General features: G+C 45.9%; 1 long non-coding RNA gene across 2 annotated transcripts; it reads left to right on the top strand.

Moving 5' to 3' along the window:
• The first annotated feature begins 1,554 nt into the window (after positions 1-1,554).
• On the top strand, positions 1,555-10,431 carry Mexis (macrophage expressed LXRa(NR1H3)-dependent amplifier of Abca1 transcription lncRNA). Of its 2 annotated transcripts, none has more exons than NR_033139.1 (2): positions 1,555-1,708; positions 8,553-10,431. It is a non-coding gene; the product is annotated as a macrophage expressed LXRa(NR1H3)-dependent amplifier of Abca1 transcription lncRNA (long non-coding RNA). The 2 variants fall into 2 exon arrangements; NR_033140.1 differs by lacking the exon at positions 1,555-1,708 and adding an exon at positions 6,295-6,538.
• Positions 10,432-15,926: the final 5,495 nt, after the last annotated feature.

Here is a 15,926-nt window from a genome sequence, read left to right as displayed (position 1 = left end):
CAAACAAAAACAACCAACCAAACAAAACCCATCTTGTGGAAGCTGTCATATGTCACAGTGTGTCCCACAGTATACCCCTCTGTCCACACATCTTCCCTTGCAAATATCCCTTGCAATGAGTCATTGGTCTGGTTTGAGGACTCTGGCTTCTGGGACACCATCAATATTGCATCCTTACTGGGACTCCTCCCAGTTATCCAGTTGTAGCCCTGTGCCATAGAGACCATGCAGCTTTGGCAAGACAGGCCCTTTCACTTGCCCTATTTACTGATGATATAGATTTTGGTGTGGCCAAGTCAGAGGCCTGGATCTGTGTCTGGTTGACATCTGAGCTGAGCCGCCCATCAGCTTTCCCTTATTTGAACCACCCGGGCAAGGTCTCCAGCAGGGCTCCAGTTAGACCACACAATGTTGCCATTCTGGCTCTGCTTCCTTGCCCACTGCCCACCCGATGGATCCTGAAAGGCAATCGAGGCAGGAATTCCAGGGGCTGCCGAACACGACATTATAGGGAGAAGGAAGTTTAACCTGGCTACTGGGTTATGTGACCTCCGGGGAGGGAGACAAAGGTGGGGGTGCGGGGCCACATGCAGGCCTGGGGCAAGGGTGAGCGATCCTACTCCTGCTGATTTTTGGAAAAGATTTCCGGGGTTTCCGTGTGTTTGACCCCACTCTTGCTCAGGGTGGGCTCCCCTTTTCCCAGAGCTCCCGACCTCACACAATGTTGTCATTGGTAGGAGGCAGAGTCAGCTTTCTTGTTCTCATGCCCTCGGGCTAGCTCACCCTCACCCAGGACTCGAGAGGCAGCTCCACTGTGCTGTGCAGTCAAGCTACAGGGCCCACTCTTCCAAGTGTGCAGCCGAGAGGCTGAGAAAGCTCTCCCAATCTCACACCCTCAGCTCATGCGTGCCTTTGCCTTCAGGGCCAGCTCCACTGGATCTGCCCGGAGAGGTTCAGGGCCTGCTCTTCACTCTCATGACCTTAGTGACAGCTCTCTCAACTCTCACAGGTGGTGAGGGGTGAGGCAAGGGAGGTCATCACCCCGTACCCACGCCACCTCCTGGCAGACTAGTCACGGGGCCAGCTCGCCTGCACTCGTGCCCACGGCCGACTCACCTGTGCTCCCGTCACCAAGGCCAGCTCCACTGTGCTGCCCAGGCAAGATATGGGGCCCACTTTCCCAAGTGCTGCAGGTAGCAAGGTGCAGGGCCAGTTCACTTGCTCTAATGACCCCAGGGTCGGCTTTCCAGACTGTCTCAGATGGTGAAGAATGGGGTGGGGGGGGGGTGTCAGATCGTTTAGAAGGCTGCCTTCACTGATAGTTTTCTTTCACTTCTGTTGGAATCCTAAAGTTTAGAAGAGAGAGAGTGCTGTTGACATTTTGTATTGGGGCTTGAGCTCAAAACTGAGAAACTAAAGGGAAAAAAAGTACATAGCTGGGTGTGGCGGTACAGATGTGTCTTCCCAGCACATGCGCAGTGGAGGCAGAAAGATAGCGTTGAGGTCATTAACTATACACTGGGCTTGAGGCCAGGCTGGGTTATATGAAACCATGTCTGAAAAGGAAGTTGAAGAAGACAAAGCAGGAGGAAGAAGAGAGAGGGAAGGAGGAGGAGAGTACATTTAAAACTTCTCAAGAGAAACCCTGACGCCCAGAGGCCTGCCCACCACATGGCCCGCCTGCAGCAGGAACCACTACAATGTGCAAGTATGTGGTGGAGAGATGGGAGAGAGAGAAAGGGAAGTGGATGCATTTGAACACATGGAAGAGAGGAGGAACTGGAGACTCACGGGTGGAGAGGAATAATCTGGTGTGAGTAGCCTGCCCTGCCTCCTGGGGCCATGGTGAAGTCCCAGCCCGTGCTGCCGCTGACGGCCACGTCTGCATCCATGGTCATTGGCAGCAGTGGGGTCTGTGTTGATATTCACTGCTCATATTGCCACCAAAGGCCAAGGAGACATCCCTGGTCTGGGTTGCTCCCTGGGACCATGTTGATGTCCAAGGGCTGTGCAGAGCTATAAGGGCCCCATCCCTTACAGGCTATAGCACTTGGGAGAGCGGTTCCTGTACCACTCCTGGGTAGCACAGAACAGCTGGCCCTGGTGGCAGGAGAGTGGTTGAGCTGGCCCCAAGGGCGTGAGAGCTGGCAAGCTGGCCCTGCCCTTGTCAGCTGCAGCACTCAGTAGAGTGAACCCCATACCTTGCCTGGGCAGCACAGTAGAGCTGGCCCGGGTGGTGTGGGGGTGGGTGAGCTGGCCTCAAAGGCATGAAAGCAGGTGAGCTGGCCCTGCCCTTGCCAGCTGCAGCATTGGGTGAGCTAGCTGGGTCAGTGCTGGAGAGCTGGTCCTGGTGGTGAGAGTTCAGGAGAGCTGGTGGGCTGACCAACTCAGCTACCACCCAGGCCCAGATCCAGGGCTTTGAGTTGGCCGACCCCAACATCTACCCCATCTATGAACTGCTGGAACTCATGAAGGATTGATCTGGCAGATCCAAAACTGCAGGATCTCCACGACACAGGGCAGCAACAGGATATCTGAGAGGAGTCCCAGTATTGATCCAATATCGATAGAATAACAAAAGCCAGAGGCCTCTAACGAGACTGTCAATGACTCATTGCAATGAACATTTGCAGGTAAAGATGTGTGGGCAAAAGCATATGCTATGTGACACACTATAGATTCCCTGATGAGATTTTTCTATTTTTTTATTTCTTTTTCTTTTCTTTCTCTCTTTCTTCCTTTTTTCTTTCTTTTTCTATCTTCTTTTGTTGTTGTTTTTTCTTTCTTTCCTTCTTTCTTTGTAGGACAGTTGCTAGGGCAGAGGGAAGAGACGAAGGGACAGGGAAGTGAGTGGGACCGTGGTGTCTGATGCTAAAGAATCGTCATCAATGCACCCCAACCCCACAAAGAATCATTAAAAGTGCCAAAAATAAAAGACTTTTCAATGGGAAAGTACAAGAAACACCTTCCTTAAGAGCCTCCATTCATTAATAGAGGTTGATTATAAGGATTATATGATACATACTTACGGTGTGAAACATTAATTTCAGCTTCCTCTACCCCATTCCAAGCCCCGCCATTTCTCCTTTGGCTGTTAAGATGTATTGATGTGAAATGAAGGCCTTGCAGCTTCAGGTGACAAGATGGCCAAGTGCAGGCTCGTAGCAGCCATTAACAAGAGCTAGAGGACAGGACAAATCAACCAAGCGTAGCTGGTTTGTGTCTCACTCAGTCTCTCAACTGAAACTGTTTTGGTTTAAGAAAGAGACATGATCAAAGCTCATTAAGAAAAGTCCGTTGATGAAAGGAAGGTGATTCTATAGAATGCACCTTCAGAAGCAAAATGGGTCCAAACTATGTCCAGCTGTAGGTGGGGCGGTGGTGGAGCAGCATCCTCACAGATCTCTAAAGGAACCCTGAAGAAGGACGATGCAAACTGTCCCATAGGTACATTTCTCTGGGTCTGCTCACTAATTCTTACTAAGCTTACTTTTCAAATGCTTAGCTAACTGGAGTCTCTTTAATGTCTCTTAAACTTTCAGTTTCTAAGCTTCTGCCCAGTGCCTGGTTTCATCTGCATTTCCCAATGTAAAATCTCATTTGAAGAGTAGGATTGGTTTAGTTCTGTCTATTGGGGAAGACATTTCTGTAGGGCTCATCATTAGCTTCTGCCTCCCTCGGGGTCACATGCTCAAGTGGTTTCCAACCTTATATGAGGAGAGGGAAGAGGTTGGGGCTTGGGGAAAGCTAGGTGGCCACACGGTGCTTGGAGCACAGCTACCAGATCTGGAGTCACAGATGCATAGTTTTGTCTAAGGATGCTCTGGGTGTGGTACATGTGTGGTGATTGGCATGCGTAGTAGATACTTGGTGCGTTTCTCATTGACCAATTTAGAAACAGCCTTGTCCAAATTAAAATACTGTACACCTGAGGACCTGAGAATCAGAGTGATTTCATGATATACTCAGAGTCATGTTAAGTGATGGAATGGGAATTAAAGTTTGAATCAGTGGGCTTTTCCTAGTATATCATTGCGCTGGTTAGTTTTATGTCAACCTGACGCAAGCTAGAATTATTTAGGAAGGGGGGTACCTCAATTGAGAAAACGATCTCATAGGACTGGCCTTTGGACAATCCTTTGGGGCACTTTCTTGATTGATGATTAATGTGAGAAGTTCCAGATCTTTGTGGGAGGTGCCACACTTGGGAAGGTGGATCTGGATGCTGTAAGAAAACAGGCTAAGAGAGCAAGGAGGAGCCAGGCAGTAAGAAGCACTCCTTCATGGCCTTTGCATCAGTTCCTGCCTCTAGTTTCTTGCCTTGAGTTCCTGCCCTGACTTCCCTCTGTGATGTAGTTGTAAGTTGAGTTGAGTAACCTGAAAGTTTTAAGTTGAAATAAACCCTTTCATCCCCAAGTTGCTTTTGGCTAGTGTTCTATCATGGCAATAGAAACTTAACTAAGTTTAAAGCATATTTATAGGCAGTCCTGTGGTCACTTCCTACCCACTGTTCTCTTGCCATGCACTGGATAGAATTCCTTTAAAAATATCATAAATAATTGAGTAAGAGGAACTGTTCTAGATAGTGAAATAAACAAATCTTACACTTTGCTCCCATAGACTACACTCTGGAGAAGGAAAATAGTCAATAAGTAATTGTGGAAAATAAGTCAATTATATTATAATTTTATAGAATTTAATAATTTATATAATACATGTTACAAGGTGACAAGAGTTGTGAAAAATAAAGGAAGAGGGGTTGGGGTCCTGGGGAAGTCACAATTGAAATTGCCAGCTTAGTGAGTGCTGCTCTCAACATGAGGGGGAGAGCTTGTAGCTCTGGCCCATGCTGTAAATGTCTAGATAAAACTGTGTGTGTTCTTCCTTCTCCCTCTGTCCAGTGCTTTGACTGCGATAATGCATTTGGAATAACTACTAGTTGAACAGAATCGTTTGGTGGGCACTGTGAAGTTTTTATTCTGTTTTTAGTTTCTTCCTGGTTATTTTCCTCCAGCAACACGCTCCATGCAACCCCAGCACTCCCCGAGTCACTATAGACATGGGCTCTTTCAACACTGCTCGGGACCTGAGCCCTCATGAGATGCTCCAAAGCAGTCTCACTGCAAAGTTGTGTGGGGAAATTTGGGCAACACGGGGAATACAGTCTTGGGGTTCAGCAGCACAACCTGATGCTTTGTATAACTCCTTTGGAAGCATTGTTACAGTGTGTGTGGGTGTGGGTGGGGGCTTTGTCAGCACTGCTCTTGTAAATACTTAATAAGCAGCTTTCTAGGGCAAGGGGGAGATGAGGAACTGTAGGCTTTCCCATTACAGGGTAGAAACACTCTACAGATGTGATAGCACCCAGTGTGGACTTGTAACACAGCAGCACACCCTGGGGCTACACCTCCATCACGCTGATAGAACAGGTGTAAGGAACTTCAAAAGTACGAGTGGTAGCAAAATAGACAGAAAGAATTAAGACTCACTCTGGTGGCTGGAGTGATAGCTCGGTGGTTAAAGGGGCATCCCATGCCTTCTTGTGGCCCTCTGTGGACAACTGCACACATACACATACACACACACACACACACACACACACACACACATGAAGCACATACGCTCACACACTCATAAGTATAAAGTAAAAATAATTTTAAAATATTTAGGAAGTGGTGAACTTTAATATAATCTAGCTACGTTTAAGTGGCTTTTAATAACGTCCGTGTTTAGCAGACAGTTTGTATACATTCTGAACACGTACCCATTGTCTCCTGTGATGGTACTTGCCTGTCACTGCTCCGGAACCTTCTCAGCTGCGACAAGAATGAGCTTTCACCATGAACATTGGACACAGGACGTTCAGACATCTTCATTTCGTCCTTGTCATCTCCTTGCTCACACCTTCCCACGCCTCTCTTACAGCGCTGTCACACAGCTTCTCTGTCTTCTGTGGTAAGTGAGGGTTGTAAGGACGTTGTAAAAATGTCCTCTGAGTTGGTGCCACCTGCACTAGGTAAATGTTTCTATTCTTTAGTGACAACCTAAGGCTTATTCTTGTCCCTGGATTCTCACATTGCTCCGTGTCATGTGGCTGTTCTCAGCTCTAGGACTTGAGCTGGAGCCTACCCGGCACTTCTCCTGCTTTCGTGCCTGCGTGTAGGCCCAGCACTAAGACACCAGTTCTCTCATTGGGTCCCTAGAGTGACCCTGATAGATGAGTCTTGACATTTCACCATTACAGAGGAGGAAACTGTGCCCTAGAGGGAAGTCACTGCGCACAGCTCAAACTACCTGTCTTCACTCTTTGACAGCTAGCATGCAGGCTCGGCCTGTGCCACCCCTCAGCTGGCTGCTGTAGTTGTAGTCGGAATCTTCTCATCTCAGAAAGGATTTGCAGATCTATTCTGGGGAAACCCCATCATAAAATCTCAGCACAGTGATATTCAGGTGTAAGGATAAGGCGGGAGCTGGGGCCAGCTGAGAGCAACCAGCATCTAGGCTCATCGCTCCTGAAGAAGGCACACGTGGATATAAGGTTAGTTTATTCCTGGGGGTGGACTCTCCAACCCCGTTCCCTTATACCCATCTCTACTGGAGCTGACTTTCTGGATCCTGACGGGGAAAGGCCAAAAGGAGGCAAGCTCAGTCCTTCACAGCACAGACTGAAAACAGCTACAGGCAGATGACCCAGGGGTATTGCAACTGAGCAGCAGATGCGTCCCTGGAAAATTCTTTGAAGGGAAGCCAGTTTGTTGTGGTCCAGATGCTCAGGGCCAGGCAGAAGGAGGAGGCTGAGAGAGAGAGAGAGAGAGAGAGAGAGAGAGAGAGAGAGAGAGAGAATGCAAGGTTGCAGTATCAGAGCAATCTGTTCTCTAGAACACCAGGATTCAAATGTAAGTGCTCCTTACCCTGTAACACTATGGCCTTGAGTGAGCCACTGGGCCTTTGAGTTGTTTTCTGTTCTGTAGAAAGGGGAAGAGAGGGAGAAAGAATGATAGTGGCTATCTATGTGCTAGACAGTAACTCATGTGTACTTAATATTATCTGTGAGGTACTTCCTGTGAAAGACTGAGCCCATCATGAGAACACTGTGGTCAATATGCAATAAAAAAAATGGCAGCTGTTGTTGCATTAATCCTCTTAACAATTGCAAGATTACTAGAAACAGTGGAAGTAGTTATCATTTCTGGCATCTCCTCTGCTTTCTGGAAGCCAGACATTGCTCTAAGTGCTTTGACGTGAATTAACTCACGTAATTTTTCTACCTGTCCCATGAGGTTGGTCTATGCTTAACCTTGCTTGATGAATGAGAAAATTGAAGGCAATTAAATAGATTGTTCAAGGACACCCGGCTAGAAAGTGACACAGGTCTACTGCTTTTGTTCACTTTAGAAGGAGATCCTGAAGGCAGAGACGCTGAGCAGCGTGCCCAGGGTGTGAGTAGGCAGAACTCTCCCGTGGGTTTTGGTAACAGACAAAATGATATCACGCACGCTAAACAGCCTTCCTGAGCTATTGTTTGGATGGAGGCTTTAGCCAGGAGGTGAATAAGCTTTGCGTGTTTCCTCTAGTTAAGATGTGCCATCTGGCTTAAGACCTGGAGTCTTTTAGGAAGTCTTATTTGGACTTGGCTTGTCATTTGGGTGGGCATTAGAGGCCGGTTGCGTGTAAAGGTCCTGCACTCGTCGTTCTCTCGGGACAGTGTAGGAGCAGTGCTTGCTGGAGAGCTGCTGGGCTAAGAGGCTTGTGAGGCCGCCACTTGGCAGCTGGCCACCATCATGTGCAGCTGGGTTACTGCCGGTCACCGTTCAGCCTTCCAGACACACTTGTGTCTTCAGTGGCTGGATCTTGACTAGCATCGGGAACAGCAGGCGGCAGCAAGGCACGGGAGAGGAGGCCTAAGACCTCTCACAGAGGGGGGCAATCTAAACACCAGAGAGCTGCTTTCTGCTCCCTTTGCCCAGCGCTTTATAGCATATCGCCTCTTCTATGGGGCTCCTCAAGAACTGTATTCCAGAAATTCCTGGAAATGTGTCCTCTTCAGGTATGGGTGGTCTTTGTGAAGGCCATAAGGAGCCCTAGAACCTAGATGTCTTTGAGGGCAAGTCACTGTCGTGTGCCTTTAGAACTGTCTTTATATCATTTTGGGAGCCCTCCTGGTCGGGGCAGCTGACAGCCTGGTTTCCTGTGCCAGCACACGCAGTACCAGGACAGGTGTTGTATTGGCCTATTTCCTGAGGGAAGCTCACACTCAGGTTTTGGGTTGGAAGCTAGATATCAATGCACAGAGGGCGTGTGTGTGTGTGTGTGTGTGTGTGTGTGTGTTTGTATGTGTGTAGTACACACATGCAGACACACATGTACAAGTGTGTTTACATGCATGTGTGGGGCCTACAAGAAAGGGATTTCAGAGAAAAGGAGCAGAGACAATCTGGTCTGGGAAGGCACCCAGGGCCCGGGCTGTCTTTCCCACCACTGTGGCAGGAAAGTGCTGGACTTTACCCCACATGGATATGGTCATGACTCTTTACTCTCATATTCTGGTTCAGGAGGCGGTGTTTACATCTTACCATCTTACTGGACTCTTCCTGTGAGGCTCCTCACATCCCTTTAAGAAGAGCAGCATTTCCCTCGTGTGAAATGTAGAGGTGAGCTCGGCTTCCTGTTTGCCGGGAGTATCTAAAGCAGCGGTTCTTACCCTGTGGGTTGAGACCCTCAGAGGGGTCGCATCTCAGATGATATCCTGCAGTCAGAGATCCTGCACATCAGAGACCCTGCATATCAGAGATCCTGCACATCAGAGATCCTGCACATCAGATATCCTGCAATCAGAGATCCTGCACATCAGAGATCCTGCAATCAGAGATCCTGCAATCAGAGACCCTGCACATCAGAGATCCTGCAATCAGAGATCCTGCAATCAGAGACCCTGCACATCAGAGATCCTGGTTGATGCTTACCACAATGCCAAAGGAACTGTATTAAAGGGTTGCAGCATTAGGAAGGTTAAAAACCACTGGAAAAAGGCAAATGTCTGAACAATAACTGTTTGTCTCTGAAGGCCACATAGTCCAGTAAAACGTGACATTGACCCATTTCAGATGACTTTGACCCGACTTGTGAAATATTAACCTTGACATTATTGAGGTACAGCACATTCTCCCACTGAGGGCCACTACCCACTCTAACGATACTCTGAATCAATCCAAGTCGAAGAAAACTTGCCCAGAAAAACACACATGCGACTTCCAGGTCCTCCTTGAAAGGAGTCAAGGGAAGATGAAGAATTTTGCTTCTTTCAACCATAAATACTAGTTTCTTTTCCCCAACACGAGATTCTATTATTTGAGAGTAATTTCTGCATGCATCCTCTGAAATCCTTAAAGCCCCTTACTGAAGTTCAGTTTCTCCCCTTTTCATCTCCCTACCAAAGTTGTGGATACCCAATCTCGAATCAGAGAGGGACAAGAATTGCCTGGAGTCACACAGCATCTGGCGGTTCCACGATCCCTCAGTGTTTCTACCTGCTTGTTTGTTTGTTTGTTTTTTTGTTTGTTTTTTTCCCATTTGTGTCCTATCTGGCTGAAGCCCCAGCTGCTGCTGCAGTCTCACTCTCTGTGGGAGGTCACAAGCCACCAGCCATCAGTCCAGTAAGGGAGTGTTCTGTACACATCTAGCTGCAGCTGGCATAGAGCTCAGGGGCGGCTGTCCATCAAGAAGCTGACAAGGGTGGGAGAGGTGCAAACACCATGTCACTGTCCCATCGAGTCACTGCCAGCTCAGAAGGACTTGAGAGATCTGTGCTACTGGCCCCCCAACACCTGCCTGTGTCTCTTCCTGTACTCTATCCGCAGGAGACAGCCATGTCATCCCCTGTTGCACAGTTGAGGGCCAGCTGCAAGCCTATCCTGAGGCCACCTGTGATGCTTATGGTCCATCAGCTTACTGGCACTCACCTCCCACACCAGTCTGTCACCTGCCTTGCCTTTCGCAGCCCGTGTAGCTCCCTAATCAGTGAGCTGCTCTTCAAGGCTAGTCTCCTGGCCTTGTGATTCCTCTCCCAGGGTGTGAACACTCTGCCCTTGCCCTCCAATCTATCTGGCATCGAGAGAATTCTTGCAGCAGTTTTAGAAAAACAAAAATCTATTTGTGTCATGTTTCTTGTTGCTAGGTTGCTTTTCCTCTTCCTCCTGTTCTTTTGCAAATAACAAATGTTTTAGTATTAAAATTTACTAGATTCCTTAAAGTTATGTAACAGATTTGTTTGTCTTATCATCTATATTCTATTTTAAAAGTAGTCATTCTTTTTTTGCAATTTAAATGCACAAAAATATATACAACCTCCCTACCTTTATCAACAAAATGTACCATCTTTATTTTTGAATAGCAAAAGCTTAATGGTATGAACTAAAATGAACAGATTCATTTAACCTGATCGTGTACTTCATTCTTGGCTACCAGATAATTAATTCCCCACATCACTCAAATAACTTGTTTCCCTCCAGTCTGGAAAAAATCTGTGGTTGACTATGAAGAGAGTTGCAGTTTGGTGACAGCTGCTAAAATTTATGAACTTCATAAACTTCAGGGTTTAAAAGACAAAATTGAGGGCTAAGGGTATGACTTAGTGGGTAGAAGTTCTTGCTGGGCAGGTGTGAGGCCCCAAGTTCAAATCTCCTGACTTCATGTAAGAGGTAGATGTGTACTGTAAATGCCTGTAGTCCCAGTACTGCTATGGGGAGATGGGAGGCCGAGATGGGAGAATCCCTGGAACTTCATGGGCCAGCATCCACGGCAGAAAAACAACAGAGAGACTCTGCCTCAAAGGAAATAGAAGATGGTTGTCCTCTGACCTCTACAAGGGAAGCTGGAGCAAAGCAAGCTGCTTCCTGTCCTGTTATTGCTCTAAGCTATAGCCACTAGCCTGACGGGAGTAACTCAGGGAGCCCTGAAATCACATTCATGCCCCTAAGATGCTCATGTTCTAGAGAAGGAAGAACCAGGCAGTTCCAGGAGCTATGATGAGGAGACCAGTAGGTGACCCTGTCAGCAGCTGAGGTGAGAAAGGATAAAGGCTGAAACCGGGGAGGAGGGGACAGTCCTGGGTAAGATATACCAGAGAAGGGTGATACTGGAGGTGAAGACAAGATGGCAGTGGGTTTCTTGCTGAAATAATTAGTAAACAGTAGTGTTCCTGATTATACTTATTTTTTGCTTCCTTACTTCTTTTTGAAAACATTGGGATAATTGTATTCTTTAAAAATCTAGACACCCAAGGCTGAACATGGGGATGCACATCTATTATCTTAACACTAGAGATGCTGAGGTAGGCAGAAGATGGGTTTAAGGCCAGCTTAGGTTAAACAGTGAAAGCCCATACCCAAACCAAACCAACACAAAACCCAAACAAACAACCCGCCCCCCCCACAAAAAAAACAAACAAACAAACAAAAAAAAAAACGGCAATAACAAAAACCAAACCAAATCAACCAACCAACCAACCAACCAAGCAAACAAACAAACCAGAATCACGTATGGAGTCTCAAACCTGTAATTTCAGCACTCAGGTGGTTGAGGTAAGAGTATTGCTCTGAGTTTAATGCCATTCTGGGCTACATAGTGAGTTCCAAGTCAGGTTGGACTACAGAGTAAGACCCTTATCAACAACAAAATGTATAATTAACAATAAATAAATAAATCTCCACCAGACAAAACCAACCAACCAACCAACCAACCAAAACCCCAGATATTTTAGTTTACACATTTAATCCAGCTCAGAGAATTCTCTGACTCTTCGCCATATCTAACCTATGAAAAATGTTCCAGCTTCCCTTTTTGCTAAGTCCCAGACACAGGACTCCATTAATCAGACTCCCTTAAACAGCTATTAGGATTTTTTTTTGGAGGTTTATGATATCATAAAGGGGTTCCATGAAACCTATTCTGGCAATGATGCTCATGGGGTACACATTCCTACAGTACCAGGACAGGGACATTAGGGATTGTCACCAGACCCTGTGTCCAAGCATAGAGCTGGTGACTTTGCCTGTCTGTTCAGTCTCCACCAGGCATCTCTGCAGTGTGCTTAAGGCTTATTCCTGGAGGCAAAACCTTTAGCACTCTCCGTGGTCATTTTATGACTTTTCAACTAGCCTTTAGTAAATCTCTTTTCTGTGTACTAGGTCAAGAGTTTCTGCTTGTCACTAAATCTGTGACTTATGGATCCTTTCTCCCCAGTAGTTTCAATCTTAAATAGAAAATGGGTCACCTGAGAGCCAAGGAAATGCAATGGTTACATGGCGTTGTTACAAATACACAACAAGGTGTTAATTTGCATATGGTACTTTACACGTTATTTGCTTCTTACACAAATAATCTCAATCCTACTAGAGAAGAGTCAGAAGCTGATGTGTCCCAAGGTCCCACTAATGGTGGAGTGGCTACGTCAACGCCAGGCCAGCAAATGTGATGCTGGTGACAACGATACCTGCTTTGGTATTGAAGAAGCTCATCGTTTGTGTAGCTTTGTACTTTATCCAGTTTGATTCACACCCCATGCCTTGCTTCCCCTGGATCATCTCCAACACCTAGTGAATGATTAATCCTCACACGGGAGTGTAGGGTGCCTTCTGAACTGACTCTGTTGCTGTTGTTTTGAGAGAGCGTATTACTATACAGCCTGGGCTGGCCTCAATCTTGTTTTGTAATCCAGCCTGTCTTTAAACTTAGCATCCTCTTGCTTCAGCTTCCTAAGAACTTAGAACACAGGTGTGCACCACCACACCTGTCTCTGAAATGATGTTAAAAATCAACTGGAACAAGAAATTATCTCTGAGGTCATTCCACTACCAGGTGGCAACCAGGCTCTACTGGTTAACACAGGTCCTGGTACAAGCAATAAAAACAACAATTAGCAATACTTTAAATCTTGTAGATGATTGCTATGCCATTTGCCAGGAAAACAGGAAGGAGGCAGGTGCCGGTATGGTTAAGTGGATTCGTTCAGGTGCCAGTATGGTTAAGCGGGTTTGTTATTCCACAAAGTCAGAGCTACTCAAAATCAGTTTGTACAGCGATGACCCACCTCCTATAGAGTCTACAACTTACTCCTCTGCCATCACCAGCTGGGACCCAGCATTCAAACACGGGAGCCCAAGGAGGACTTTCCACAACCAAACCACATTACAAAGTCTTTTTTCATATCAAACTCACTTTGTCTTTTCTTTTACATTAAGAATTCTACTCAGTAGCTGACAGTAGCAATCCCATAGAGATGACAACCCAGAATATCTCCAGATATCCAAAACCAAATAGCTAATGCCAAATATCTCTTGGGAGTGAGGATCAAAATTAATTGTGGTTGAGAATTAATGGTAATAGAATGATCAGTATTTGAGTTTCTACTTTTCCTCTTATAGTTAATAATTCAGTGACCTTAGTGTGATGGTTAATTTCAATCATCAAGTTGACAAGACCTAGAGCCACCTGGGAGGTGGACCTCTGACCATTCCTGTGGTAAGAAACCTGCCCCTTGTGGGTGGTACCATTCCCTATAATGGGTCTGTATTAAGGAGAGAGAGAGAGAGAGAGAGAGAGAGAGAGAGAGAGAGAGAGAGAGAGAGAATGGGGCTAGAAAATGGCTCAGAAGTTAAGAGCTCTTGATACTTTCGTGGAAGATCTAGATTTGGTTCCAAGCACATTCATGATAGGACACAATACTCTGTAATTCCAGTTCAAGGGGTTTTAATGCTGTCTTCTGACCTCTCTGAAGGCACAGCATGCACATAGTATACATACATATTTGTAGGAAAAGCACTCATACATAGAAATCAATAAATCATTTTTAAAGAAGAACGTGAGCTGAATACCAACGTTCATCATTTTGTGCTTCCCGATTATGGACACAATGTGACCAGCTCTTCAAATCCCCGCTGCCGTGACTCTTTCATCATAATGAACTGTTGCCTGGATCTGTGAGCCAAAGTAAGTCTCCTTCCCTCTAACTTGCTTTTTTTAGGGTATTTTATCACAGCAATATGAAAAGTAGCTAAGAGGCTTAGATAAGTATGTATTATCTGAAAAAAATCATCTTCCTTACCTGGCAAATAAGGTTGTTCATATTTTAGTCTGCATTAAACAACATCACACGTGTTATAATTCTATCCATATTTGATTCTAGCAGAATGCTTAGCCCATGAGATTTTTGTTTGTTTGTTTAGTTCTTTGGTTTGCTTGTTTGTTTGTTTGTTTGTTTGTTTGAGACAAGGTCTTTCTACATAGCCCTGGATGTCCTGGAATTCTGGAACTCACTATGTAGACCAGGCTGGCCTTGAACTCATGGAGATACACCTGCCTCTGCCTCCCAAGTGCTGGGATTAAAGATGCACAGCACCATGCCTGGTCCCGCGAGTTTTAATTATCATTGCCCCATCAGTTTTCTGTAGCAGTACAACTTTCCAGCTGACGAGAACTGTAGACGTCATCTCAGTGGAATTCTCTGTTTATAACTCAAGAGACCAAGGTCCGTGAGATAATCTGTCTTCTCAACCCAGAGCCTATCCTTCACTCCACCAATGTGGAGGAGACACACTGAAGTGGAACTTTACAGCAATGAATGGGTTCAAGGGCTCTCTCCTGTCAGGGTTGATTTGCAAGACTCTTGCCCCCTGCAGTTTTCCTCATGATCTATTATCACTGATAGAATTCCTGAAACACTAAATCCCCACTATGACTCAGACTGAGTTCAGATGTGTATTTCAGGGGCCATCAATTGTCCTGTGCACTTTGGATATTGGGAAATGATGAATATTGAAACAAAGTGTATGGAATATGAGAGTGAATGCTTCTAGCAAGTCAAAGTTGGGGGGGGGATATTTTACACCCACTCGCAACACATAAAAGCTGCTCCAATGATCTAAGCAAAGAGAAAGAGGAAGATAACTGAAGCTGGGCATTGTGGTGGGCATATATAATCCCAGTATGTGAGAAGCTGAAGCTGGAGGATTGTAGGGAGTTTGAGGACTGCCAGGACTACATAATGAGCACCAGGCCAGCCAGACCCACATAGCAAGGTCCTGTCCAAACATACAAAAGGGATAAATGGATTTCTCCATTTTGTTCTTTCTGCTGTGTCAGGTTTATGGATTACTGAAAGGACCTAAACAAACCAATAAAAGGGTTGGAAACCCCTAAGATGGGAGGAATGTCATAACAGCCGTATATAAATTTGCGATGCTTGCCTAAGCACTCCACAGGCTGCTGACAATCTATTGGGGAGATCACTTTTGATAACCCAAGAGACTCATGGAGCATGAGAATCACACGGAAGGACTAAGAAAAGGTCAATGCCCTACTTTTTGAAACTACCTTGAATAAACCATCCTCTCTACCAACTACAGATTCATGAACTTGGCATCCATCCTCTGCAAAACTCTGTAAGAGATTACCTGACTAATGACTTATGAGCTTACAAATTAAGCAGCTCTCCTCTAAGCCAGTAGCATCTTACTCCAACAACTCATGCCACAGTGATCTAATTTCCCTTTTTGTTTAAGTTCATTAGACCGGCTGAGCAGATATGCAGAGTAAAACACAGGATGCCCAGATGAGAAAATGACGTGACAGCTAGTTTGATGTCCCTGAAGGCAAAAGTGCAGAAAGAAGGATACATGGAAGTATCATGTGGTGACTTCTTTTTTTTTTTAATATTTTTTATTAGGTGTTTTCCTCATTTACATTTCCAATGCTATCCCAAAAAGTCCCCCATACCCTCCCCACCACTCCCCTACCCACCCACTCCCACTTTTTGGCCCTGGCGTTCCCCTGTACTGGGGCATATAAAGTTTGCAAGTCCAATGGGCCTCTCTTTCCAACTAGGCCATCTTTTGACCAAACTCTGTGAGTACCAGTCAATGATCAACAGT

The sequence above is a fragment of the Mus musculus genome, chromosome 4 (genome assembly GCF_000001635.26).
Source record: "Mus musculus strain C57BL/6J chromosome 4, GRCm38.p6 C57BL/6J".
NCBI classification, from domain to species: domain Eukaryota; kingdom Metazoa; phylum Chordata; class Mammalia; order Rodentia; family Muridae; genus Mus; species Mus musculus.
This window is presented reverse-complemented; position numbering and strand designations above follow the sequence as displayed.